Raw genomic sequence first — 27,883 nt, 5'->3', positions numbered from 1 at the left:
TAAATGGGATGAATTGCTTCCTTAACCCTTCATTTCCCTCCCACCACGATAGCCCCCAGTTTAGCAGAAGTAAACAGTTTATACAAGTGCAACATTTGATAAGGATTCAGAAGTCTTAGATAATATTTTTTTTTTTTTTTTTTTTTTGAGACGGAGTCTTGCTCTGTGCCCCAGGCTGGAGTGCAGTGGCGCGATCTCGGCTCACTGCAAGCTCCGCCTCCCGGGTTCACGCCATTCTCCTGCCTCAGCCTCCCGAGTAGCTGGGACTACAGGTGCCCGCCAACACACCCGGCTAATTTTTTGTATTTTTAGTAGAGACGGGGTTTCACCGTGTTAGCCAGGATGGTCTCGATCTCCTGACCTCGTGATCCGCCCGCCTCGGCCTCCCAAAGTGCTGGGATTAGATAATATTTAATAAAGATTCCTTTGTTGAATTAGATAAATTGTATTTATTTATTTTGAGATGGAGTCTCGCTCTGTCGCCCAGCCTGGAGTGCAGTGGCGCGATCTCGGCTCACTGCAAGCTCCGCCTCCCGGATTCACGCTGTTCTCCTGCCTCAGCCTCCCGAGTAGCTGGGACTACAGGCGCCCGCCACCATGCCCAGCTAATTTTTTGTATTTTTAGTAGAGACAGCGTTTCACTGTGTTAGCCAGGATGGTCTCGATCTCCTGACCTCATGATCCGTCCGCCTTGGCCTCCCAAAGTGCTGGGATTACAGGCATGAGCCACCGCGCCCGGCCGTATTTATTTATTTTTATTTTTGTCTCCCAACCCCAGCTCCCACCACCCCTTCCTCCTTCTGGCTTTTTTTTTTTTTATTTTTTTTTATTTTTATTTTTGAGACAGGGTCTTGCTCTGTCGCCCAGGCTGGAGGGCAGTGGTGTGATCTCGGTTCACTGCAACCTCTGCCTCCCAGGCTCAAGCAGTCCTCCCATCTCAGCCTCCCAAGTAGCTAGGACTACAGGCATGTGCCACCACACCTGGCTAGTTTTTGTATCTTTTGTAGAGACATGGTTTCACCATGTTGCCCAGGCTGGTTTCAAACTCCTGAGCTCAAGTGATCCACCTCCCTTGGCCTCCCAAAGTGCTGGGATTACAGGCATGAGTGACTACGCCTGGCCTTATTTTTATTTATTTATTTAGAGACAGGGTCTAGCTCTGTTGCCCAGGCTGAAGTGCAATGGAATGATCTTGGCTCACTGCAACTTTACCTTTTGGGCTCAAGCAATCCTCCCACATTTACCTTTCGGGCTCAGCCTCCTGAGTAGTTGAAAGTACAGGAGTGTGCCACCACGTTCAGCTAACTTCAATTTCTTGTAGAGATGAGGTCTCACTATCTTACCCAGGCTGCTCTCCAACTCCTGGGCTCAAGTGATCCTCCTGCCTCAGCCTCCTAAAGTGCTAGGATTATACTGTGAGCCACTGGGTGAGCCACTGGGTGAGCCACTGGGCCTGGCCTGAGAAATTTTAAAGAAGGAATTATTATGGCTTCTGGGATAGTATTTTGGGGGTCCTTTTTACCTCTAAGGCCCAAATATCAAGCATTGAGAATAAGATTCAGTTACACACCTGTGTTTCCGCAGAAAGCCTAAAAAGACTTTGAGATGAAATGCCAAGCAGAGGGAAATTGTCATTCCTAAGCTTATATGTAGGAGACACCACCGTGAATCACTTCAGAGCTTGGGTCTCCCTGTCTCTTATTCCAGCTGCGCCCAGTTCTGTGGGGCATCTACCAGTTCCCATAAGTGCAGTTGACCACAAACCATCTCAGGCCCACTCTTCCCTTGCTTTCTGCCTTTGAGTCTCTGAGTGACAATGCAAGTGGGACCATCACGGTAGCCTGCTTCGTACTCACACTTGGGGGACACAGACACCCACGGAGAGAGCCTTTGGTGTGCGGTGTGTGAAGCAAGGGAGAAATGCTGTTCCCTCTCTTTGCTCTCTGGTTGGCACTGAGTCACCTTTTGAGCTCCTCCACAGGCCCCTGAGATTGGACCAGCAGGAGCCTGCGGACGAGGCCACCTCAACACCACAGTTCTGTATTGGTTCTTTTTTCTTCTCTTTGCCTCTCCACCCTCTCACTTCTCCTTCAGTCACATTGCTCAGGAAAGAGTTTGCAATTTAGGCCTGTTTTAGGCTTTGCTTTCTGGAATACCCAGAACCCTTTTCATACCAACTGGTGGTGTACTTGATCTTCCTTTTACTGTTTTCTTGCAACTGATTTTTTTGAGCCCAAATGCAAGATTTGACATTGAGATTTGTTACATGCCATCAATGCGATTTTTTTTAAATTCTGATTTTGCCATTTAACAGTGCGAGCTGTTCTTCCTAACCTTGAGTTATCTACAAATTTGCTCATAAAATTTATTGACTGTTAAAAAAAAGCCATCACTGGTCAACCTCTGTAACCCCATCTCATGCTTCACCCTCCTTGCTAACTACCCTCCAGCAGCCCCACCTCCAATCAGGCGCGCAAATGGGCCAAGCTCTTCCCGCTCAGGGTCTTGTACTTGTTATTCTTTCTGCTTGAAATCCTCTTTCCTCGGGCTCTGCACATGGACATCTCCTTGTTATACTTCACAACTCAGTCTAAATGACACTTCTCAAAGAGGATTTCCATGACTATTGTGTTTCTGTCATAGCACATACCCCAAGCCATGAGTACTATGCCTCATTTATTAGTTTGTTTTTTTGTTTGTTTGTTTGAGATGGAGTCTCGCTCTGTCGCCCAGGCTGGAGGGCAGTGGCGCATTCTCAGCTCACTGCAACCTCTGCCTCCCAGGTTGAAGTGATTCTCAGGCCTCAGCCTCCCAAGTAGCTGGAATTACAGGCACACAACACCATGCCCAGCTAATTTTTGTATTTTTAGTAGGGATAGGGTTTCGCCATGTTGGCCAGGCTGGTCGTGAACTCCTGGCCTCAAGCGATCTGCCCACCTCGGCCTCCCAATGTGCTGGGATTATAGGCATGAGTCACTGGGCCCGGCCTAGTTTGCTTTTTATGGTCCATCTTCCTAATTAGCGTGAAATCTACAAGAAGGCAGGGCTACTGTCCATTTTCTTCACTGCTGGATCTCCGGCACATAGCCCTGGTTCTGACGCCTGCCAGGGGCTCGATAAATATTTGCATCACCCACTCCACTTGTGCATTAGATGCCACCTCCCCTCACCGCCTCGAGGCATCGCTCCACCAGTCCCTCCTGTCTTGTGCATCATCATTTCTCCCATCTTCCTGAATCATTCCCCTCTGCAGACAAATGTGCTGTAATTTCTCCTATCTTAAAAAACAAAACGGACAGACAAAAAATCCTCTCGGCCCACATCCTCTTTCAGCCAACACGCTGCACATTTTATTTATTGCCTGTCTCCTCCACTAGGGAAGAAGCTCCATGAGGGAATGTCTTGTGTCTGTTTTGCTTATTGCTGTATCCCTAGTGCCTCAAAAGTGCCTGGTGCATAGTAGGCCTTCAATAACAATTTTTGAGTTGATCGAATAAATCCTTTTGTGGAATAAATGAATAAAACAGTGAAGCCTTTTTCAATCAATAGGGAGAAAAATCAGTCTTATATCTTGAGCAATGTCTAAATAACTTAAAAGATCAAGATGGAGGCTGGGCACAGTGGCTCACGCCTGTAATCCCAGCACTTTGGGAGCCCAAGGTGGGAAGATTGCTTGAGCTCAGGAGTTTGAGACCAGCCTGGATAACATAGTGAGACCCTGTCTCTACAAAAAATAATAATTAAAAAAAGATCAACATGGAACCAAAAAACAAATATACATAGGACAGCTCTATAAAGATATGTAGTAGCTACTTAACTGTGTATGTGTATTTTCCATTCTCTGCCTTCTAATATGAAAAGGTTGACAGGGTAGTTTGAAGGAGAAAGGAAAATCCGCCATAGATTCTTCAGCATCAGAATAACCTCCTTGCCTTAGGGCAAAAAATGAAGCCCAGAAGTAGTGACTTTTCCCAAACTGGGTGTCCTCCCTTCTAAGGGCTTAGGGCATAATCTTCCATAAAACACATCCAGATTGCTAACTCACAGTAAAGGAAAAGTCCTTATGTTTACTTAGAACCCAGATGCCAGGAATTTTCTAGAAAATGGACATGCAGTAATAGTGCCGGCCAGGAGATGGTGACGCGCCTTTCTGTCCAGGAGGACTGCACTCTAGGTGGCACTGAAGGACTGGGAGAGAAGGTTGGGGCCTCCTGGGGCCAGCCAGGGGCCTCTGGGCGAGGACGGCCTAGAAAACAGGGCTCTGCTTCAGAAGGCTTATTCTTGTTGGCTGGGCCCCCATGAGTAAAATAGCTGTTGTTGAATACGACACATTGTTAAGGCTTCAGACGCAAGAGCAATTACAAGTCCAGGGTGGCTGGCAGGTCTACAGTCAGGATAGTTAACTCAAATTCAGGGAGTCTGAAAATCTAGGACAGCTCCTGGGCAACCCGGGACTGACAGATCTTTTGTTCGACTTTTCCTAGGCTTAGGCAACAGCCTCTGAGAGCCCACTAAATTTCCTCCAACATGGAGACTCAGCCTAGCCAACATTCTACCACAAGAACCAGTATCTGGGCTTTGGGATCCACCAACGCTTAAAATCGAGTAACTGAGTGCAAGGGTTGCAGGTAGGCAATGTGCCGATAGACATTTACATTTCTTAGAGAGAAAGTCCTTTGTTCCATCTCTTTCTCCAAGGGCTCCGTGATTCAAAAAACGGGCCGGGCACAGTGGCTCATGCCTGTAATCCCAGCACTTTGGGAGGCTGAGGTAGGAGGATCACTTAAGCTCAGGAGATTGAGACCAGCCTGGGCAACAAGGCAAAAACTTGTCTCTGCAAAAATTACAAAAATTAGCTGAGCTTGGTGGCACATGCCTGTAGTCTCAGCTACTTGGGAGGCTGAGGTGAAAGGATTGCTTGAGCCTGCAGTGAGCAGGGTTGACATCACTGCACTACAGCCTGGGCAACAAAGTGAGACCCTATCTCAAAATAAATAAATACATAAGTAAATAAATAAATAAATAATTTTTTAAAAATGCTAAGCAACTACTCCAGTCTTTCCTCGCTAGAGGCCTCACTAATTCTTTACCCCAGCAAGTCCTCTGGGATACTGTAATTCTCCATTTTTTTTCATTGAGACGTGTCTCACTCAGGGGACAGAAAACACCATCTGTTATTTGAACAGAGAAGGTAATATAAGAATTATTGGGGCCGAGCACAGTGGTTCACACCTCTAATCCCAGCACTTTGGGTGGCCGATGAGAGAGGATCACTTGAGTCCTGGAGTTTGAGACCAGCCTGGAAAACATAGTGAGATTTCATCTCTACAAATAATAAAAAATTAGTAGGGTGTGGTGGTGTGTGCCTGTAGTCCCAGCTACTCTGGAGGCTGAGGCAGGAGAATTGCTTGAGCCCGGAAGTTGATGCTGCAGTGAGCCGTGATTGTTCCACAGCACTCAGTGTGAGTAACAGAGTGAGACCCTGTCTCAAAAAAAAAAAAAAAAAAAGTTGTTAACTAGATAACTAAAAGAGGACACTAAGGTGTCACAGTAAAAGCAACTGCAGGTCGGCTGGGCGCAGTGGCTCATGCCTGTAATCCCAGCACTTTGGGAGGCCAACGCAGGCAGATCACCTGAGGTCAGGAGTTCAAGACCAGCCTGGTCAACATGGTGAAACCTCATCACTACTAAAAATACAAAAGGTGGCCGGGCGTGGTGGCTCACGCCTGTAATCCCAGCACTTTGGGAGGCTGAGGCGGGTGGATCACGAGGTCAGGAGATCAAGACTATCCTGGCTAACATGGTGAAACCCCGTCTCTACTAAAAAATACAAAAAATTAGCCAGCGTGGTGGCGGGCACCTGTAGTCCCAGCTACTCAGGAGGCTGAGGCAGGAGAATGGCGTGAACCCGGGAGGCGGAGCTTGCAGTGAGCAGAGATCACGCCACCGCACTCTAGCCTGGGCGAAAGAGTGAGACTCTGTCTCAAAAAAAATAAAATAAAAGGCCGGGTGCGGTGGCTCACGCCTGTAATCCCAGCACTTTGGGAGGCCGAGGCGGGCAGATCACGAGGTCAGGAGATTGAGACCATCCTGGCCAACACAGTGAAACCCCGTCTCTACTAAAAATACAAAAAATTAGCCGGGCGTGGTGGTGGGCGCCTGTAGTCCCAGGTACTCGGGAGGCTGAGGCAGGAGAATGGCTTGAACCCGGGAGGCGGAGCTTGCAGTGAGCCGAGATTGCGCCACTGCACTCCAGCCTGGGCGACAGAGCAAGACTCCGTCTCAAAAAAAAAAAATAAAAATAAAATAAAATAAAATAAAAATAAAAATAATAAAAATATAAAAGGTAGTTAGGCGTGGTGGCACGCGCCTGTAGTCCCAGCTACCCAGGAGGCTGAGGCAGGAGAATCGCTTGAACCTGGGAGGTGGAGGTTGCAGTAAGCCAAGAATACACCACTGCTCTCCAGCCTGGGCAACAGAGTGAGACTCTATCTCAAAAAAAAAAAAAAAAAAAGACCAGGCATGGTGGCTCACGCCTGTAATCCTAGCACTTTGGGAGACCGAGGCAGGCAGATCATGAGGTCAGGAGTTTGAAACCAACCTGGCCAACATGGTGAAACCCTGTCTCTACTAAAAGTACAAAAATTAGCCTAGCACAGTGGGGGGCTCCTGTAATCACAGCTACTCAGGAGGCTGAGGCAGAATTGCTTGAACCCAGGAGGTGGAGGTTGCAGTGAGCCAAGATCGCGCCACTGCGCTCCAGCCTGGGTGACAGAGCAAGACTCTGTCTTGGAAAAAAAAAAAAAAAGCAACTGCAGGAAGCAGCCCCCGCCCCTGGGACTGAGAATAGGAAGGGGTGGGAATTATTAAAACTTGAAAACTTGGGACTCAGACTCCAAGGAGGGGCACCGCTTGGCTGGGCTGGCATTTCTGAGCTGGAGAGGGGCCCCGAGGACCCGACATCTCCTGGGAGAACAAGAGCATGATGAGGCTGGTTCTGTCAGTGCTGGAAAAACTGCAAACCACATTCAACTGCTGCTCCAAGAAGGAGCTGCTACTGCCAGGATGAAGAGGTGAGACTAGAGTGACACTGACAAGCGCAGAAAACCTGCAGGAAGCAGACCGGAAGGAAGGAGGCCTTTCTTTCTCCCTCACCATGCCGTTCCCTCGGGGGCCTCCCGTGGGAAGGGCCTAACGTGGAGCCAGCTGGCAAAGCAGAACTGTGGTTGGCAGAGTCCTAGGCCCAGCATCACAAAGCAAGCACAGAAGGGCAGGTTTGGAGCTGAGAGACAATAAGTGAAGAAGGTCTTCCAAAACATTTTGTTTACTGTAATATGTACAGCCATTATCCAAACCATTCATCCAGAGGGATTCAAGCTCTTAATAGATTCATCATCAGGCAGTGTCTAGGGGCATAGCTCGTGGATTTGTTTGGGATTCCCAATGGGCAAACAATAGCAGCCATAGCCATCTGCTGCCATGGTCTTACAGCAATGAGCACAGAGGTGGCTGTCACCATTCTCAATCTCTGGTCAGGACGGGCTTCTAATTCGGGTGGGGTGCAATGGAGACCTCTTGGTTGTAGCCCCACTGTGGCTGTGGAAATTGGCCTATCTATATGGTTGGTTTCACTTCTCCAGTGAAGCCTGGGGTTCTGACCCAGAGACCACTCAAAACCACAAACTAGTCTTCCCTGAGCGCTTGTCAATCTCCCAGGATTGGAAACAGGACTAGCCATTGTGCTGAACAAACACGACTCACCGAGTGTACTCACAAGCAAATTTATTTGATTTCCCACTGTTTTTTTTTCATCTGCCCAGGGAAGCCAGCTCTTCCTCTGCCCCAGATGAAATTTAGAGCAAGTCTATGACTTTCTGGTCACACTTAGTAATATCAGCAATCTTCCGGTCACTTTAAACCACACAGTATGCATTTAGTAACTAGATTATTCAGTCCCATAACTTCTTGCTTTAAAGTTGAAACTTCTCCCCCATCCCAGCTCAGGATTCTTGCAAGGTGAAGACAAAGGAGACTGGGGAAAGGGTATGTGGTCAGCTGCTGACATTTCTCCTCCTCCTTCCCCAGATTACTAGCCATGAGTCCTGCCTCTTTCAGAGCTGGAGTCCTGCAAATGAGAGGAGGCCAGGGAAGCAGGAAAGTTCTTGCTTGACTGGCCCTGGCTTGGGAATTTAGCATCTGCTCGCTCTGGACTTGGCACATAATTGACAGCTGACTCTCACTAGCTCTTTGCAGTGACCTGGCCACTGAGGAGCTCTTCCCTGCAGTTTGCTTCACAGAACAAATGCTTTCCATGCTTGCTACTCACTCACTCCTTCCTCAACCCTCTGAACCTGGTGATACCTTGAGCTTCTCTCTGAGAGGCCAGTTTGCCCCTCCATGCAGCACTCTTGAACAGATCTAAGGTAACCCCTCACTGCGAGGCCTTTCTTGGATGTGGCCCACTTTGGCCACACACACACACACACACACACACACACACACCCTCTATCATGACAAATTTGGAGAGCACAGGGTGTCCTAGGCTCCTCCTTTGGCCTCCACCTTACTCCACAGTCAAAGCTAGGGTCAGCCTATTGCTGTCCTTTGGCTTTTTCAGATGGGAATTGGACGCCTGTGCACTGAGTTCCCTAAGCTACAAGAAATGTGTATTAAGCCCTCTCGGTGGACAAGTTGAAGCCCCATTCCCTGAGCTTGTGATGAGGTCCCTATACTTCCTCTCTTCCCCCATGGGACTCACAACCCACCAAAAACTATGTCCAGAAATCCTCCTTTCTCATCTGCCAGACTGGCCATTCTATCACCATGAATGCAGAGTGCAAGAGTCAAAAACAGTTAGTTTTTTCTTCCCTGCTTTCTCCCCACTCTGCATGTGGTCTTGTGCCTAGCTTAAAATGCCATCTCTATTGTCTTCAGGCCTTAGCAGAACTTCTTTGTTAATACCTTGTTACATGTTTACATTGAGAAAAAAATGAATAAAGTAACCGGATTGCTTTATTATTCTAAAAGCAACAATATGCTCAAAGCTTCATATTCTCAAAGCTTCCAAACATGAGTAAAATGGCCAGAACATGACTTTTTAGGTCCCGTAGGAACTGTTCAGATAGAGGAGAGGAGAAATGTTGCGAAACTTCCTCCAGGGCTTTGGAATCATCTCTCAGCTGAAATTACTAAACTCTTTCTGATCCTTTGGAGAAGGATCTAAAACTCTGGGATGGTTTCAAGGGTTACCATCTACCTCACTGGTTTACCATGAGGATTAAATCAGATAATAGTATATGCAAACATAATTTGTAATTGTGTAAACTAGAAGGTGAACACACAGACGTGTATGGGACAATCATAGCTATGGATACTTTAAAGGAATTTTAATTACCTAGAATTTCTAAAGAGCTCTCAGCAGGTATTTACAGTTCAAAGAGGAAATTTTGCTCTTTCAAACTAGATCTGGAGCAAACAATGGGGCTGTTTGGCAAGTGTTTCTGAGAAAACAGTCTACCTAGAGTGTACATTAGCCACAATGAGAGATTACAGGGTAGGTGGCAGACAGGACCCACCCCAGGCATGGCCTACCCCAGGGTTACCTGCATGCTATTCTCAGTGCACCTGCTCTGGCCTTCGGAGAGGGCTTGCCCCTCAGGTGGAGAGGCAGTGAATCCCCCAGGAGCGGTGTTACTGATGCAGGATGGGGCAAAGGTCCCCAGGGACCATTCTGAGGTGTGTTCCAATTTCTCAGGGCCCGTCCTTCCATGGTAACCTGTTCGCCAGCACCTTTATTGGCTTGCCTCCCTTCCCTACCTCTTTCCTCATTCTCTCTCAGAGCTTTCTAGGATCACAAACCAACTGCTTGCACTCAAACCTTTGCCCCAGCTTCCTTCGCACCAAGCGTGATCCTAATCACTTTTCCCAATACTTCATTCATAGTAATTTTTTTTTTTTTTTTTTGAGATGGAGTCTCACTCTGTTGCCCAGGCTGGAGTGCAGTAGTGCGATCTTGGCTCACTACAAGCTCCGCCTCCAAGGTTCACACCTTTCTCCTGCCTCAGCCTCCTGAGTAGCTGGGACTACAGGCACCTGCCACCACGCCTAGCTAATTTTTTGTATTTTTAGTAGAGAGGGGGTTTCACCGTGTTAGCCAGGATGGTCTCCAACTCCTGACCTCGTGATCCGCCCGCCTCGGCCTCCCAAAGTGCTGGGATTACAGGCGTGAGCCACTGCGCCTGGCCCATTCGTAGTAATCTTAAAAGTAGGTGCTGTTGGCTGAGCGCGGTGGCTCACGCCTGTAATCCCAGCACTTTGGGAGGACGAGACAAGCAGATCACCTGAGGTCAGGAGTTCAAGACCAGCCTGACCAACATGGAGAAACCCCATCTCTACTAAAAATACAAAATTAGTCGGACGTGGTGGCACATGCCTGTAATCCCAGCTACTCAGACGGCTGAGGCAGGAGAATCGCTTGAACCTGGGAGACGGAGGTTGCGGTGAGCTGAGATTGTGCCATTGTACTCCAGCCTGGGCAACAAGAGTGAAACTCTGTCTCAAAAAAACAAAAAAGTAGGTGCTGTTATGATTCCTTACTTTATAGATGAGGAAACTGAGGCACCGAGACTGCTGAAGGTCATATAACTTGCAAATGATAGAGCAATTTGCTTCTAGAATCCACACTCTCAATTACTCACTGTACTTTTCCAACTATTGACTACCAAATAAGCCCACCCAGGGAGCCTGGTATCATTCATCGAATTGTTTTGAGAAGCCTGACTCAGGGATTGCTGAAAGGCAGAAGAGTATAGTAAGATCAGTGAAGATTTGAGAACTGAAAGCCTGAATGCAAAACCACATTCTACCTCCACTTATCAGCTGAATGACCTCAGGCAAATCACTTCTCTGACTCTCAGTTTAAACCTTACTTGTAACACCAAGTGGTGGTGGGGTGGTGAAAAATCATGCCTGACTTTTGGGGTTTTGGTGAGGTTGAAATGAGGTGATGCTTTGGAGCATTTGGCAAACCGTGAGCATGATGGAAGATTCTGGATGCCACGACACCTGGCTTCTGATTCCTTCCTCTGTAGAGCCAACCCTTTAGCCCATCTTCCAGGACATAGGACTCTCACCTGCTCCTTCCCTAAAAGAGTCAGTGTGATGTAAGTTAGGATGATGTAGGTGTGTAGTGTGCTTGTTAGCATGGTGTAGGTTTAGTATGGTGTAAGTATAGTATAATGGTGGAAGTTTGGAATCTGATAGTAATCTGAATCCCAGCTCTGCTATTTCTACCTTTAAAAAAAAAACCCACAAAACAGACAAAAAATGTTGGGCAGGTCATTTCATCTGTGCAAGGGATCAGTTTTTTCATCTATAAAATGGGAATAGTAAGGCCTGTGGAAAGGGCTAAGGCAGTGCACAGAAAATGCTTAGCACAGCCCAGCACGTGTTCGTGCTCAAAACATGGGAGTTAGTTATTACTACTGAGTTTATGTGGGAAAAATAGACCTATCCAAAGACAGGAAAAAAGAAGGTTGATTTGACTGATTTCACAGGATATTTAATAAGAGAATTATTAGCTTTCTCCATCTACTCGAGAGAAAGTGAGAAAGCCTCAATCTGTCATTGTGTTCCTGTCTACATTCAAATTCCACACGGGGGTTAAGGATAGGGAGGGTTAGAAGAGAAAATAGTTCTGGAAGCCATTATGGAAAGCAACAATGACACAACACAAAAGAGAGCTATAGCAGTGAACACCCATTGAATTCCTTAAATATAAACAAAAGCTTTATTTTTGAATCTTGCCTCCCTCCACCCCAGTCAAACAAGAAGAATGTGGGGAGGCAGCGGAGGGGGACTGTGAAGAGGGCTGGGTAGGAGTGCAGGGAGACAGCAGGGCTAAAAAGACCTCCCTCTGCAGCAGGGCGTGGAATATGCAAGGGGCTGGGCCGGGGCAGAAATGTGGGCGCGGAGGGAAAGAAGGTCGGAGCCACAGGGGAGGTGACAGAGAAAGCCGGCTATGGCCTCCTGACTGAGCAGCGCGCCTGATCCGTGGCTCCCTTCCTCCGTGGGCCCGCCCAGCCCCAGGGGTTCACGGGAGAGGACCTGTTGGTCTCCCTGGCTCTGTGAGAACCACTTTACTTTGCTCAGGGGGCTTAAGTGCCTATTTGAAACTCAGCACTTGTTAACTTGTCACGGCATAAAAGAAGGGAGAGAGGCCTGACATTTTCCCAACCCCTGAAAGTGAAAGAAGAAAGGGCTCTTTACTTTCAGGGCCACATCCTGAATGACGGGGTCAGTGTCTGCAACTGATCCGTGTGGGCGCAGACTTCTAATTATTTCCTGGATAACCTGTTATCTATTATCCATCGGGCTGCTTGCCAGAGTAGGCTAATGTCTCCAGCGTTTCTGGTCTGGATTCTGAGGAGCGGGTTTTTGTTTTTTGTTTTAAAGGGGAAGTAGAGTTGGGGGGCAGGCAGCTGTGAGATTCCCGGTAGCAGGAAGGCTGTCCTCTCCTCTGCCCTTAGATTGTATGATGGGGAGCAATGCCCAGGAACCCACGCAGATGCCCCGCGGAAACCAGCAGTCACTCCTCTTTCTCTTGGCTACTTGGCTTATGCTCTTCTGGGAGTCTTAGCTTTATCGGAAACTTCTGGAAAAGCTTCTGAGAGAGAAATGTTTTTCTGGACTGCTCTCATTTGCTTGGAGAACAAGGAAACTCTTCAAATAACGTTTTGTTTGGGGACAGGAGGGAAGGGAGGGTGTCAGAATTCAATAGGCCTGTTCTTCTGTTGAGTAGGGGCAGAACTTGGCTGTCACCCAGGTGAGCTCCGTATCAACCATCAGTTACACCCCTGGCCTCTATTATTTGTACTAAGGCACAATGAAATGTCATTGAGTGGGAGGAGTACACAAATATAGGGCACAATTCTTTTTCTCATTATAAAAATAGCATACCTCTGATTCAAGCAACAGAGTCAGAAAAATAAGTACATTTAAAACATTACAAACATGTTTAAGGTAGTGCATGTTTATTATTTTAAAAATTGAAACTCATACACTGTATACATGTATCAAAATATCACACTGTTTCCCATAAATATGTACAATTATTATGTGTCAATTAGAAATAATGATAAAAGCCTGTAATCCTAGCACTTTGGGAGGCTGAGGCGGGAGGATCACTTGAGGTCAGGAGTTCAAGACCAGCCCGGCAAATATGTTGAAACCCTGTCTCTACCAAAAATACAAAAATTAGCCGGGTGTGGTGGCAGGCGCCTATAATTCCAGCTACTGGAGAGGCTGAGGCAGGAGAATTGCTTGAACCTAGGAGGTGGGGGTTGCAATGAGCTGAGATTGTGCCACTGCACTCCAGCCTGGGTGACACAGTGAGACTCCTTCTCAAAAAATAAAAAATAAAACAATTATAATAATGATAAAAGCCAAAAAAAATTTTAAAACTCCAAGAAGAGCAAAAAGAAAAAACCCAAAATTTCATTCCACAGAGATAATCACTGTTAATATTTTGGTGTATCTTCTTCAACCTTTTAAAATAATGCTAATTTATATCTGTGAAAAACAGGGTGTTTGATTTAAAAAAAGTATAATGGTGCCCTGTGATTGTTTGGCTGCATCTAGGAGATAACGTGTCCTTTAGCATTGGGGATTAGGATTAACTTTCTCATATCCTCAGAGGGTCAGTTTTATGAGGCTAAGATAAAGCAAGGCTCCTAGTCCAGCGGACCCTAGTAGTGTCTAAAATCCAGGATCTTTGGTTTTAAGCATTTATTTCATTTATGTGCATGAAGAGAAGGAGGAAGTTCAGGTGGAGCTGCCCAGGAGTAGAGAAAGACTGCATGTGAATTCATGCGATCAAAAAGCAAACAGGCAGATACTGAACCAGCCCTCCCATGGTAAATATCTAGAAAACTAGACAAAGTACATGAAACGACTGTGTTCACACATCTCAGACATTCCCTGAGAGAAGTGAAACAAATGAGGCGATCCCTACATTGCTGCAGCTTTTTGCCTAGAAGCACATTCCAGACTACTACCTGGAGACAGGAAGCCAAGCAGAACACAGAAGTCTCGCTGAGTTGAGGAGGCAGAGACCCGAGGTGGTTGGAATTTGCCAGGCAGATTACCAGAGAGGAGAGAACTACACAAAGACCTCTAGAAACTTGACAAAAGTACTCTCAAGTATTTGAATACTAGGCTACACATGCCCATGGTAAGGCTCCATGAGTCTGGATAAATAGCGACAATGGGAAAATAACAAATACTGGTGAGCTATAAACCGAACGCGTCCAGAAGCCTATACGTAGCTGGAAGTTTTCTGAGCTCTAGCCAGCTAGCCAGCTAGAATAAATTATTTATTTACAATAATAAACTATTTACTATTAAATATAATAAACTATTGTAGCCAGCTAGAATAAATAGTTCAGTGGGGTCTCACTGAACACCTGGGACATTTAGTAGAGACCCCAGAAAACCTAGGCCTTAGGAGTAAGACTTAACTAGCTCTAGAGTGAAGATTCCTCTAGGCCTGCTCTCACAAAGCTTGAAAACAAGCCCCAAAGGGATCATGATGATCATTAAGAAACTTAAACTACCTCACTAAAATAAAACGGACACTCTCTCAACACCATAACCCTTATAATGTCCAGCATCCACTAAAAAGTTTCTTTTTTCTTTTTTAGACGGAGTCTTGCTCTGTCACCCAGGCTGGAGTGCAGTGGCGCGATCTCTGCTCACTGCAAGCTCCGCCTCCCGGGTTCACGCCATTCTCCTGTCTCAGCCTCCCTAGCAGCTGGGACTACAGGCGCCCGCCACCACGCCCGGCTAATTTTTTGTATTTTTAGTAGAGACGGGGTTTCACTGTGTTAGCCAGGATAGTCTCAATCTCCTAACCTCATGATCCTCCTGCCTCGGCCTCCTAAAGTGCTGGAATTACAGGCATGAGCCACCACGCCCAGCCTAAAAAGTTTCTTTAAATTTTTTTTTTGGGTCGGGTGCAGTGGCTCACGCCTGTAATCCCAGCACTTAGGGAGGCCGAGGCGGGTGGATCACCTGAGGTCAGGAGTTCGAGACTAGCCTTGGCCAACATGGTGAAAACCCATCTCTACTAAAAATACAAAAATTAGTCGGGCATGGTGGCACATGCCTGTAATCTCAGCTACTCAGGAGGCTGAGGCAGCAGAATCGCTTGAACCTGGGAGGTGGAGGTTGCAGTGAGCCAAGATGGTCCCATTGCACTCCAGCCTGGGTGACAAGAGTGAAACTCCGTTTTAAAAAAATTTTTAATTTTTGGGGTTACATAGTTGTGTATATATTTATGGGGTACATGAGATACTTTGATACAAGCATGCAATGCATAATAATCCCATCATGGAAAATGGCATATCCTTCTCCTCAAGCATTTATCCTTTGTGTTACAAGCAATCTAATTACATTATTTTAGTTATTTTAGAATGTATAATTAAATTACTTTTTATTATAGTCTCCCTATCCTATCAAATACTAGGTCTTATTCATTCTTTCCAACTTATTTTTTGTACCCATTACCCTACTCTACCTCTCCCCCATCTCCTCCTCGCCCCCTGCCACAAGCCTTCCCAGCCTCTGGTAACTGTCCTTCTAACTGACTTATCTCCATGAGTTCAATTGTTTTGATTTTTACATCCCACAAATAAGTGAGAACATGTAATGTTTGTCTTTCTGTGCCTGGCTTATTTCATTTAACATAATGACCTCCAGTTGCAGCCATGTTGCAAATGACAGGATCTCATTCTTTCTCAAGGCTGAATAGTACTCCATTGTGTATATTTACCACATTTTCTTTATGCATTCATCTGTTGATGGATATTTAAGTTGGTTTCAAATCTTGGCTATTGTGAACAGTGCTGCAACAAACATGGGAGTGCAGACATCTCTTCAATACACTGATTTCCTTTCTTTTGGGTACATACCCAGCAGTGGGATTGCTGGACCATATGGTAGCTGTATTTTTAGTTTTTTGAAGAACCTCCAAACCGTCCTTCAGAGTGCTTGTACTAATTTACATTCCCACCAACACTGCACATGGATTCTCTTTTCTCCACATCCTCGCCAGCTTTTATTATTGCCTGTCTTTTGTATATAACCCATTTTGACTGGGGTGACATGATATCTCATTGTGGTTTTGATTTGCATTTCTTTGATTATCTGTGATGTTGAGCACCTTTTCATATACCTGTTTGCCATTTATGACTTCTTTTGAGAAATGGCCATTCAAGTCTTTTGGCCATTTTTTATTGGAGTATTAGATTTATTTTCCTGTAGAGTTGTTTGAGCTCCTTCTATATTCTGATTGTTAATCCTTTGTCAGATGGGTAGTTTGCAAATATTTTCTCCCATTCTGTAGGTTGTCTCTTCACTTTGTGGGTTGTTTCCTTTGCTGTGTGGAAGCTTGTTAACTTGACGTGATCCCATTTGTCCATTTTTGCTTTGGTTGTCTGTGCTTGTGGGGTATTACTCAAGAAATATCTACCCCAACCAATGTCCTGGAGAGTTTCCCCAATGTTTCCTTTTAGTAGTTTTATAGTTTGAGGTCTTAGATTTAAGTCATTAATCTATTTTGATTTGATTTTTGTGGAGACAGAAGGGAGGGTTAAAGGGGAGGAAAAGCGGTCTTTCTGTCCACCTTTCCCCTCCTGGGCACCTTCCTGACTAATCAATCCCTGCTCAGTAGTGGAAGCAGAGGAGGCTCCTTCCCTGCATCCTGTCTCCAATGCCTCCAAGGCACCTGGGGAGGACAAGCGTGAGGAGGAGAGGGAGTGGGTGTTGGGTCCTCTGCCAACCAAGCCAGGACAGGGAAGAGGGGTGGCTTTTCCCTTGGGTCAGCAGAGGTCCCTCAGCAGAGAGAGAAGGAGGACCACTTCACTGGCGAGGTCAGGAGCAGTATCAGCACCAAGGGCGAGACTAAACTTAGCAAGGCATACTGAGAGACGCACTCTGAGGTCAACGAGACATCAGAACTCACTGGTGAGTTGGACTCCTGGGAGCAAGGGGCGCCCAGCTTTCCAAGTGTTAGAGGGCAGTATACCTTGGGTACGGACCAACCTCTCTGCAGCACCACGGGGTCCTGTCCCAGCTCTCAGCAGGCATTGGGGCCCTGGCTCTGCTGCAGCAGGGACTACATAGCTCTGTGCTATTGGGGTTGCACTGCCCAGGAGAACACTCTTGGAACGAGTGTATTACGAGATCGCAGTGGTCATTGAACCTGCAGTTTTCCACAACCTCATAGTATAGTAGGAGAGCTGGGCTCCAGTGTCTAAAAAGTTTCCTGACATCCAAAAGAGCAGGAAAAATGTATTGAGAGAGATGATGCAATTAGTAGGCAAGAAACTTAAAGTGGCTATTTTAAGTATGCTCAAAGATTTAAAGGAAAACATAAATGTAATGGAGAGAGAAATAGAAACTATAAAAAGGAAACAAATGGAACTTTTAGAACTGAAAAAATACATCTGAGATAAAAAATTAGGTACTGCAAAGGAACTTGAAGACATAGCCATAGAAACTATCCAAAGGGCAGCACACAAAGAAAAAGAAGGAGCAAAGTTTCAGTGATCTGTGGGACATCTCAAGGTCTGACATACATGTAGTGGGAGTACTAGAACAAGGCAAGAGGCAGAAAAAAATATTTGATGAAGTAATGGTTGAAAAACCTTCCAATTTCAACCCATAGAGTCAAGAAATTTAACCATTCCCCTAGCAGAATAAATACAAAGAAAACTACACGAAGGCAGTCAAATTGCTGAAAACTAATGATACAAAGAAAGTCTTTAAAACAACCAGAGAGGCCCGGCACAGTGGCTCATGCCTGTCATCCCAGCACTTTGGGAGGCCAAGGTGGGTGGGTCACGAGGTCAGGAGTTTGATACCAGCTTGGCCAACACAGTGAAACCCCATCTGTACTAAAAATACAAAAAATTAGCTGGGTGTGGTGGTGGGTGACTGTAATCCCAGCTACTCAGGAGGCTAAGGCAGGAGAATGGCGTGAACCTGGGAGGCAGAGCTTGCAGTGAGCCGATATGGTGCCACTGCATTCCAGCCCAGGCGACAGTGCAAAAAAGAAAACAAAAACAAAACAAAACAAAAGAACAACCAGAGAAAAAAGACACAGAAAGCAAATCAGAGGTTGCCCGGGGTGGAGAGATTATGATGCAGGTGTTCCATGTCTTCACAGCAGTGGTAATGGTGGTGGTTGTGGTGTATGTGTGTTTGGATTTTAGAAATCATTAGTTCATACTAACACATCCAATTCCAATCTAACCCACCCATAATTATATCTTTCCTCTTCCATAGTTAAGAACTCTGGCTCCGGCCAGGCATGGTGGCTCACGCCTGTAATTCCAGCACTTTGGGAGGCTGAGGCAGGCGGATCACGAGGTCAGGAGGTCGAGACCATCCTGGCTAACACGGTGAAACCCCGTCTCTACTAAAAATACAAAAAATTAGCTGGGCATGGTGGCGGGCACCTGTGGTCCCAGCTACATCAGCTCCCAGGAATGCCAAGGAAGCAGGGTGATGTGGGGGAACAGAAAATATGCCCAGGCCCAGCACAGCCACCAGCTGTGGGCATGTGACCTGTGTTCAAACCCTTCTCCTTTCTAGGGCTGTTTCCATCTCCAGTCGAGGAATCTCTGAGGACTTACTCCATTCAGAACATTTATGACTCCAAGAGGAAGCTGATACACTACTTCTCTTGGAGGGTGACGTGGGAAGGGGACCATCTCCAGAGGTGGCTTTATTTGGCTAGCCAATGCAATGACCAGGTGTGTTCCAGAAAAGTTCAGCAGTGAGAAGCCAGACTGTGAATGACCCAAGAGCAGGGATGAGGACTTCGCTACCTTTCAGTTCCTGCCTTAGGCATAAAACCTGGCACCTAAAACTTTGTTTAGCTGAACAAAGAGATTCTGGGAATGACTTTTTTTTTTTTTTTTTTTGCTTTGATCTCCCAGATTCCACCCTTTGCTCATGGAAAGGAACTGATTGTGAATATTTTAGCCAGCAGGCCTATAAATGCTACCTTCCGAGGAGTTGAAAAAGAATTTGAATTATTTCTCACCAGAGATAGCTGGGCCATAGAATAGTGCTGAAACTGGGTGACAGGAGACTTTGGTGCAAGTTCCTTGGGTCTGTCTTCAGACCTCAGGCCTCTGCAGGGTTTATAGCCCCTCATCTCCTTTTAGAATCACTGCCATCTCCTGCCTGGGGTTGGGAGGTCACATAGGAACACAGGAGGGGAGGGAAGGAACTTCTGGGGTCAATGTGAAAGAGATGCAAGGATTGGAAGGGAGAAAGAAGTGGGAGGGGGCCAGGCGTGGTGGCTCACGCTTGTAATCCCAGCACTTCAGGAGATCGAGACCACGGTGAAACCCCATCTCTACTAAAAATACAAAAAAATTAGCCGGGCGTGGTGGCGGGCGCCTGTAGTCCCAGCTACTCGGAGAGGCTGAGGCAGGAGAATGGCGTGAACCCAGGAGGGGAGCTTGCAGTGAGCCGAGATCGCGCCACTGCACTCCAGCCTGGGCGACAGAGCGAGACTCCGTCTCAAAAAAAAAGAAGTGGGAGGGGAGAGAGAGAGATGGGAGAGAAAGAAGTGGGGAGACACAGAGAGAGAGACAGGAGCAAAGGAGAAAGATTGATTTTAACAGTAGATTATTTCCCTCCAGGAAATTTTCAAAGGCAAAACAAAAACAAAACCCACAAATACCATTTTTTCCCTCTTTATCTCTGCTGTGGTCTGAACGTTTGTGTCTCCTCAACATTCTTGTGTTGAAACTTAATCCCCGGTGGGATCCTATTGAGAGATGTGGTGTTTGGAAGCATATAGGGAAGGACAGCTTCATCCTCACAAATGGGATGAGTGTCCTTAAGAGGCCTGAGGGAACTTGTTCTCCCCTTCAGCCATATGGGGACACATAAAAGGAACCGTCTGTGTTCATCTTGAACAGCAGGTTCTCACCAGACATTTAATCTGCCGATGCTTTGAATGTGGACTGCTCAGCCTCCAGAAGTGTGAGCAATAGATTTCTAGTGTTTATAAATTACCCAGTCTAAGGTATTTCGTTATAGCATCCCAAACTGACTAAGACAATCTCTTTCCTTCCTGCCCACCTCCCCCAACTCCACTGTCCCCCTCCCCCCCTCGAACAGAAATTTTTGAACTAGTGCAGAGATTGCTGAACGGGGCACCCAAAAATCCACTCTTGGATCAATAAGAAGTTTAAGAGATAAACCATCCATGCAGAGGGCCCCCAGCTAGGACACAGGAGGCACTCTCAGCCCCATCACTCCCTAGCTGTGTGAGCTTAAACAAGGTGCTTTTGCAAGTGTGGATCATTGGGAAGGACTGCTTCTTTCCCCTTCCTGATATGTCCTTCCCTGGGCAGGGAACTCTCCTAAGAGAGCCCTCCTGGCCTCTGTCTGCCCTATAGTCACGCCTTCCCAGGGAGGAGGACACAACAGTTAACTTCCCTTTGCCTTTGTTCAGCCAGCTCTATGCCCACACGGTGACCTATACGGATTACATGAGCGGGCTCTCATCTTCTGGCCTCCCTCGTAAGTAGGAGGATATGAACCCCACAGTCCCTTCCTGCAGGTGGCAGCAGGCTGGCCACAGAACACCCCTCAACTGAAGGCGGTCCCTCCTATCAGACACTTTCTTCGCTCAGCTTCTCTTTCTTTGGATTCTGGTAACTGTTCCCTCTGCCTCCATTTCAGCTCTGGGATATTACACTGTCCTTTGTGGATTCTCCATGCTCTGCCCACACTTTTGTGAAGAATCCTTTTATTAGATTTTTATTCAAATTACACAGTTAGAGTATGTCAGCTATCCCTGAATGACAGGAGGGGTGACTGAATTCCACTGGTGAGTTTAGGAGAAATTTGGCCTATTTCAATGCCTTCCTCTTTCTTTCTTCTTAGGGGCCGGTCTTTCTACATTGTGCAATGAAGTGGCCCTACCTCCCACTGCAGAGAGGCCTGCCTTCCCCAGCACTACCTGAGCGCCTATTCTTTCTTTCTTTCTTTCTTTTTCTTTTCTTTTCTTTTTTTTTTTTTTTTGACACAGGGTCTTGCTCCATCACCCAGACTGGAATGCAGTGGTAAACATGACTCACTGCAGCCTTGACCTCCCAGGCTGAGGTGATCTTCCCACTTCAGCCTCCTTGGTAGCTGGGACTACAGGCATGCACCACCACACCCGGCTAATTTTTTTATTTTTTGTAGAGATGGGGTCTCACCATGTTGCCCAGGCTGATCTCAAACTCCTGAGCTCAAGCGATCCACCCACCTAGGCCTCCCAAAGTGCTAGGATTATAGGAGTGAGCCACTGTGCCCAGCCTGAGTGCCAGTTCTAACTCATTCTGGGCTTTGGTATTAGGCAGCCCTAAGACAGAAATATATTATTACTCAATATCAGCATTTATATCAGTAATAAATAGGGTCTCCATTTGTTAACTAATTTGTCCTATTTCTCTGCTGGTGGAGAACTTGGGTAGGTAGGGGGTGTTACTGGGCCCTCTCAAATACCTCATATGGGTAGATAGCCTCCCTGGCCCCTCAGGGCCACTGGGTGGGAGAGGCTGTCACATGAGCCCTTATGTAATGGCTATTAGGAAACTCTCTTTAAGATAGCTGTGGCTTCTCTTTCTCCAGTGGCGTCCTGCCCTTTCCAGAGGAGGCTGCTGTGGGGTGGGTGGAAGGAATGTGTCCTGGTCTCCATCAGAGCTGTTGAGTCAGTCACTTGGCCGCTCAGCAGAATTGCTCAAGTAGACTGGGAAGGAGACCCCAGGATAGTTCATGAGTGGTTATGTTACTGTCCCGTGGCAGTGCCGAGAGGAGACGCTCATGCACAAAGGGGATCAGAACCAGGCTTAGGAAGCCCAGCCCTGCAAGCTAAGGGCAAAGGCCAGCCTGCTGTCACCTGCAGGGAGGGAGTGCAGATTCATATCCTCCTCCTCAGGAGGGAGGCCAGAAGATAAGAGATCCCGCTCATGTAATCCACATAGGTCACCCTGTGAGTATAGAGCTGGCTGAACAAGGGCAAAGGGGAGATAGCTGCTGCGTCCTCCTCCCTGGGAAGGCATGACTATAGGGCAGACAGAGGCCAGGAGGGCTCCCTTAGGAGAGTGCCCTGCCCAGGGATTACTGAGGAGGGGCCGTATCCTAGTCTCTCAATGAAGAGGAGTGGGCAGTGGGGAAGAGCCCCGACAACCCTCTGAGCTTCCAGGTCCTGTTGTCCAGCCGGTGGGTTACCCAGGGGAACTCTTTGCTCTTTTGCCTTCTTCTGGGTCCTGCCTCTGCTAATAGCGTGTTTGGAAATGCTCATTAATTTTAATACCAACATGGGGAAAGCTAATTAGGAAGGTGAATCCACTGCAAAATAAATTATCTGATACATTTACAAAGGAATGAATTACCTATTGTTCAGGATTGCTCTGCTCCGCTCCCCTTCCATTAGCACAGTTCAGAGCCAGCCAGGTGTGAGCTGCACTTGTTGTTCCACTGGGGGGGCCAGAGCATGCTGTAGACAATAAGCACGAATAAGCTTCAAGGAGAAAGAGGTCCTATTAGGCCAGGGCAGACAGAAAAGCCTTCATAGAGCAGGGAATTGAACTAATTTTTAGCTGGCGGAGATATTCTACAACATAATTTGTCATGACTCTTTATGATTCCATTGTATAGTTTTTACAATTTGGTCAATCACCTATTGTTGAGTCAATCCCCTATTGTTGAACATCGAAGTTATTTCCATTTTTTGTTTCTATAAATAATACTGTAATGAACATCCTTATATACATATTTTTACATATTTATCCAATATTTAAAGGATATTTTTCTTGAAAGGGAGTTGATGAGTCAAAGGGTAGGCACATATTTTATTTTATTTTATTTTATTTTTATTTTATTATTTATTTATTTATTTATTTATTTATTTATTTTTTGAGATGGAGTCTCGCTCTGTCACACAGGCTGGGGTGCAGTGGTGCGATCTCGGCTCACTGCAAGCTCTGCCTCCCAAGTTCACGCCATTCTCCTGCCTCAGCCTCCGGAGTAGCTGGGACTACAGGCACCCACCATCACGCCTGGCTAATTTTTTGTATTTTTAGTAGAGACGGGGTTTCACCGTGTTAGCCAGGATGGTCTCGATCTCCTGACCTCGTGATCGGCCTGCCTTGGACTCCCAAAGTGTTGGGATTACAGGCATGAGCCACCACGCCCGGCCATTATTTTTATTATTGTTTTTGAGGCAGGGTCTTGCTCTGTTGCCCAGGGTGGGGTGCAGTGGTGTGATCATGGCTCACTGCAGCCTCGACAATCCTGGGCTCAAGCGATCCTCCTCCCTTAGCTTCCCGAGTAGCTGGGACTACAGGTGTGCGCAACCACACCCAGCTAATTTTTTGTATTTTTACTAGAGACAGGGTTTTGCCATGTTGCCCAGACTGGTCTTGAACTCCTGGGCTCAAGTGATCTGCCTGCCTCAGTCTCCCAAAGTGCTGGGATTACAAGCATGAGCCACTGTGTCCAGCCCACACATTTAAAAAATTATTATTATTTTTTCTGATTGCCAAAGTAATACTCACCATAAAACATTCAAACACAAAATTGTGCTTGAATGTGTTTGAATGTTTTGCGGTGGGTATTACTTTGGCAATAAAAAAAAAAAATCAGACCATCATTGGTTTTGAAAATGAAAGTCTCCTATAGTTTCACATCTCAGAAATATTTTATGCTAACTTTTAAAAATGAGACACTAACATGTAACAGAAACACCTCTGAAGACTTACCTTTCATCACTCTTAGAATGGATGCCAGAGCCCAGAGCCCACACCACAGCCACGTCTCCCTCCACTCTTTCCTCCCCCTACTTTGCTCCAGCTGCTCTGGCTGCCTTGCACTTTTAGAACCAGTTAAACATGGCAATACTATAGGCCTCTGTGATGGCTGGTTCTTCCGGTCAGAATGTCCTTGCCCCAAATATTCATGTAATTCCCACCCTCACTTTTATTCAGGTCTCTGCTCAACTGTCACTATTTCAGAAAGCCCTTCCCTAAGCATCCTACCCAGAATAGCTCATCTCATAATTCAGTTTCTTCATACCACATATCATTACATGATGTTTAATTCTGTGTCTATTTATTTGCTTACTGTCTATTTAGAAAACTGTGAGAGCAGCCAGGTGCGGTGGCTCATGCCTGTAATCCCAGCATTTTGGGAGCCTGAGGAGGGTGGATCACTTGAGGTCATGAGTTCGTGACCAGCCTGGCCAACATGGTGAAACCCCATTTCTACTAAAAATACAAAAAATTAGCTAGGCATGGTGGTGCATGCCTGTAGTCCCAGCTACTTGGGAGGCTGAGGCAGGAGAATCGCTTAAAACCGGGAGGCGGAAGTTGCAGTGAGCCGAGATCACGCCACTGCACTCCAGCCTGGGCGACAAGAGCGAAACTCTGTCTCAAAAAAAAAAAAAAAGAAAGAAAACTGTGAGAGCAAGGACTTTGCCTTACTCTCTGCATATCCCCAGTACCTGGAACAAAAACTGGCACATAATAGGTGCTTAATAAATGCATGTTGAGTGATTGAATAAAATTAAACTCTATAGTTCTGAAACCTGTTTTTGTGTGTGTGTGGTTAACAGGAGTCTCTTAATAGATAATAGCTAGTACTTTTTTCAATTCCCTTATATATTCATTTGAAGTGTGCATTATAAAATCCATTGTTCAACATACAAATAAGTATCATCGACTTTAGGATCAAAGAAAGGGAAAATTATTCAAAAGAGCACTGTATGTATTTACACAGATGAAGCTGCTTTTTTACTGAACGGTATATCATGGACTTCTTTTCACATCAGTATATAAATCTTTCTAGTCTGCACAGTGGTACACAATTTATTTACCCAATTCTCTTTTGATGGGCATTTGGATTGTTTCCAATTTTTCTATATTATAGATAATGTTTCATTGCACATCCTTACAGATATATCCTTTGCATGCTTTTAATGTTTTATATCTTTTATCTGAGATGATGGAAAAACCTACAAGCATGAATGTCTAGCATGAGATTGGAAATGCAGTCTGGGAGCTGAGAGCTATCTAGCTTGGGGGTAGATTGGAGATTTCTTCACACATATCCAGTCATTGAAGTAATAGGAATCCATGAAATATAAAGAAGGAAATCGAGCAAAGCTGGAAAACATGAATCCTAAGCAATGTCTTAAGAGGGCAGGAGGAGGAAGGCAAGAAACTATTCATTTTCAACAGTTATTTCTTGATTGGTATTTTCTGAAGGCTGGAAACACAATGACACAATATGAGTGATGTGGACTTTGTTCCTGCCTTCCTGTGGCATAAAGTCTCATGGAAGAGGAATGCAGAAAATAAACAATGAAATCAGATGATCATAATAGAGTGGATAATACAAGATGACATGGAGTACATAGGAGGGCAATTGCCACAGACGACAGCCTTAATGGAAAGTGCTCTAGAAGTTACCTCTGAGCTGAGCCTGATGTAAATAGGAGTTAGCCAGGTGAGGGGGTGAGGGTCAGGAGTGAGGAAGACTTCCAAGCTGAGGGAACAGAGCTTTCAAGGTTCGGAGTTGTGAGGGAATGTGGCATATCCAGGGCACTGGAAAAAAAAGTTTACTGTGTGTGTCAGGAGACACACACAGTAAAGTGTGTGAGAGTGAGGTGGGTGGTGGAGGAGAGTACGGAGAAGTAGGCAGGGGCCATGATAAGAGGTTTGGCTTTAATTTTAAAGGCAATGAAGAATTTTAAGCAGGGAGGTCGTGGGATCAGTTCTGTAGGTACATTAGACAATGACTGTGACTGCAGTGCGGACAATGTATTGAAGGGTGTGGCACGGGAGAGAATAAGACCAGAGGGTCACATGGTGGGAACCAGGGAACAGGGGATGTGGCTCCAAGTCAGAGTAATAGAGTTAGGCGTAAAGAGCAGTGGGTGGATTCTAGAGGCATTTAGGAGGATTGGGAGGTAGAATTGACAGGACTTGATTACAGGCTGGATTGAAGGGGAGAATGAAAGTGAAGAATCAAAGATGACTAATGAATGCAAAGAGCAGCTCCTGGTTTGGGTAATTGAGATAGGAAGATAAGCTGGTCCGGGAGGCAGTAAGGATGAAAACTTTACCTCTGGAAAAGTCCAGTTGTATGTGGGATGGCCAAGTAGAGGTGTTAAGCAGACAGGAGAGAAAGATCTGGGCTGGAGACAGCTCGGTGTTACAGGCATCCAGACAGAATTGACACCTTGATAAATGTGCACTCTATAACAGCCAGGACTTTGTCTTCTTCATTGTGATACCTCAGGGCTTAGAACCTTGCCTGATTCATGGTGGGTGCTCAGTAAATATTTGTGGAGTGAAGGAGTGGATGAGATCACTCAGGGAAAGTGAGGGAAGAAGGAGGCCCAAGCCAGAAAGCCAAGGAGCACAGGGAGTGTCACTGCTGCACAGGAGAAAGAGAGACAGAAGGAGGGAGAGAGAGAGACAGGGAGGAGAGAGAGGGAGAGAAAAGAGAGAGGGAGAGAGGGGGCATGTCAGGGGCACAGAGAGGAAGCAGTCAGGGCAGGAGGAGGAGTTGGGCGGGAAGGGGCAGGAAATGGTGAATAATGTCAAAGCTGTTGAGAGTAACTCAAAGGGGCAACAAAAGTCCAAGAGATTTGGGCAACATGGAGGTCATTAGTAATCTTCATGAGATTGTTTTCAGAGGACAGACGAGTGACAAGGAAGGGTGTAAGGGGAGATAAGAAGTATACATGACCCTTTCAGGAAGTTTGACTGTGAATTAGGTATAAAAGGCAGTGAAAATAAGAGTATTTTTTTAAAAGATGGAGACTTAAGGATTTTTTTCACAATTTTAAGGAAGAACAGCAGAGAGGAGGAGATTAAAGACTCAACAAGATGACAGGATAATTATTAGAGAGAGGTGAGGAGATGGGAAGAGATGCGATTCCCATCCAGATGGAGGAATGGGTTCAAGTCAGTAAAGAGACAAGTTCCATTTTAACCAGAAAAATGAAATGCAGGTTATGATGAATTTCCAGAGTTGCAGGTGAGAAGTTGGGGTGTTTCCATCTGGTGTCCTCCAGCCTCTCCTTGAGGCCACCAAGCAATGATGGGGAATGGCTATGGAGGAAGGAAAAGCAGTAGCAGAGCAATGAAAGGGGAGTCAAGGGGAAAGGGGGTCCATCCAGAGACAGGGAAGGCAACACGGGCCCAGTACCATGGAGAGAAGAACATGAGGACTGAGGAGGCATAGGGCTGGTCAGTTGGAGATTATTCACAATATCTGAAGTTTCTGGAAAGTGATAGAGGGTAGACCCTCTACTGTCAGGATCTGAGAAATGAGCAGATATGTGAGAAGTGAAGGCAGCAGTTATATATAACTGGAGAGAATTCTGGAAGGGGAAAGCAGGAGTAGAGGGTCATCTGAGCTTAATTCAGGATTTTTAAAAGAAGTACAGCTAGGCTTGGACATGGGGCAGGAGAGGGAGGGTTTGAAATGTTGGAGGAAGAGGCCGGGTGTGGTGGCTCACGCCTGTAATCCCACCACTTTGGGAGGCTGAGGCGGTTTGATCACCTGAGGTCAGGGGTTCGAGACCAGCCTGGCCAACATGGTGAAGCCTTCTCTCTACTAAAAATACAAAAATTAGCTGAGCGTGGTGGCGGGTGCCTGTAATCCCAGCTACTCAGGAGGCTGAGGCAGGAGAATCGCTTGAATTTAGGAGGTGGAGGTTTCAGTGAGCCAAGATCACACCATTGCACTCTAGCCTGGGCAACAAGAGTAAAACTCCATCTCAAAAAAAAAAAAAAAAAAA

The 27,883-nt window shown here is 46.2% G+C and overlaps 1 long non-coding RNA gene across 1 annotated transcript in view; it reads right to left on the bottom strand.

Moving 5' to 3' along the window:
* LOC134737320 (uncharacterized) overlaps nucleotides 1-22,550 on the bottom strand; it is a 32,417-nt gene extending 9,867 nt beyond the window's left edge. Inside the window, exon 1 of the long non-coding RNA XR_010122101.1 lies at nucleotides 22,467-22,550. This is a non-coding gene — a long non-coding RNA (uncharacterized lncRNA). The remainder of the gene's footprint in view (nucleotides 1-22,466) is intronic.
* Between the last annotated feature and the right edge of the window lie 5,333 nt (nucleotides 22,551-27,883).

This window comes from Symphalangus syndactylus, chromosome 8 (genome assembly GCF_028878055.3).
Source record: "Symphalangus syndactylus isolate Jambi chromosome 8, NHGRI_mSymSyn1-v2.1_pri, whole genome shotgun sequence".
NCBI classification, from domain to species: domain Eukaryota; kingdom Metazoa; phylum Chordata; class Mammalia; order Primates; family Hylobatidae; genus Symphalangus; species Symphalangus syndactylus.
This window is presented reverse-complemented; position numbering and strand designations above follow the sequence as displayed.